Here is a 1,689-nt window from a genome sequence, read left to right as displayed (position 1 = left end):
AACGTATGGTGGCCCTGACGGGACACAGCCAGTCGTGAATATTTTTGCGACGTCGTGAATATTTTTGCGACGTCGTGAATTTATTCACGACAAGTCGCGAATATTTTTGCAACGTCGTGAATATTTTTGCGACGTCGTGAATTTATTCACGACAAGTCGCGAATTTTTTCACGACTAGTCGCGAATTTTTTCACGACAAGTCGCGAATTTTTTCACGACTAGTCGCGAATTTTTTCACGACTAGTCGCGAACATTTTCATGACGTCGTGAATATTTTTTCAGTAGCTTGAGTGTGTAATTACTGTATTCACGTTGACGGCTTAGTAAGACTAAGCTGAAAGCTGTCCCGTACGATGATGGATCCGGAGGAGAGTTCCGACTCTTGCAAATCGATGGTGGTTTATTTAAACAAAACTAACGTTGACGTATGGCCCTTACGGTAGGCCTACGAGGCCTGACGTTATAGTTTTACTAGTACTTTAGTAGGAGTAGGCTATCCTATGCTAGGCAATAAACGTTGGCACTTTCACTCTTCAGATAAAACATAACGTTATATGTCACCCGAGGTACATTTTACAAACAACCCAATGATAAGTTTAATTATAATGTGTTGACAATTTCAGCAAATAAATTTGACAATTTTTACCTGAAATGTTAGAGCAATTTGCGTTGTTATTTCCAACTTGAAACGCGAGTTCGTTCCGTCACGGCAGGGTGCAACGCATCATGTAATCCCCCACCAAGTTTAACTGAAAGATTAATCCTTTGGCATTCAGAATTATTTGGGTTTGGAGTAATTCAACCTTGAAAACCCCCGAAATATTGATGAAAATCAGACACTGTTTTTTCGAACTTCGATAACAATTCTACTGGATAAAACATGGGCCCCATACACATAGCTGAGTGGCTACAATCTTCATAGTTTGGCTCTCTACGCGTGCCGTGTAAGAATTACACACTCAAGCTACTGAAATAATATTTACGACTAGTCGCGAATTTATTCACGACTAGTCGCAGAATTATTCACGACGTCGTAAAAAATATTCGCAACTAGTCGTGAAAATATTCGCGACTAGTCGTGAAAATATTCGCGACGTCGCGAAAATATTCGCGACTTGTCGTGAATAAATATACGAAGTCGCGAAAATATTCGCGACTAGTCGTGAAAATATTCGCGACGTCGCGAAAATATTCGCGACTTGTCGTGAATAAATATACGACGTCGCGAAAATATTCGCGACTAGTCGTGAAAATATTCGCGACGTCGCGAAAATATTCGCGACTGGCTGTGTCCCTTCAGGGCCACCATAGAAACGTAACTACTGAAGTGGGGAGCAACCACAGGGTACCCTGTGGAACCCGCCCCTTCGTCAACAAACTTTAAAGGACAGGTTATTCCCTTAGACCTATGATAAGAATCTTAATGGAATCTTATGGAATCGAGTAAGTGACGAAAGGTCTATAAGAATCCTATCGGAATCATATTTAAATCCTATGGGATTCTATGAGAATTTCGCCTTGTATAGAACGTCTTTTTTTGTAAGGGACACTTTTGGTTTCTATGGTTTGAACCTGAAACATTTCCACCCCCCGCCCTCCACCTTCTGCCTCTATTACAATCAATTTAACGGAACCAATGCCTACTACAGGAACACAGAAGTATGTCAAAGTGTAGTCAGCTAGAAGCCA

The sequence above is a fragment of the Asterias amurensis genome, chromosome 20, assembly GCF_032118995.1.
Source record: "Asterias amurensis chromosome 20, ASM3211899v1".
In the NCBI taxonomy this organism is placed as follows: Eukaryota; Metazoa; Echinodermata; class Asteroidea; order Forcipulatida; family Asteriidae; genus Asterias; species Asterias amurensis.
Note: the sequence above shows the minus strand (reverse complement) of the source record.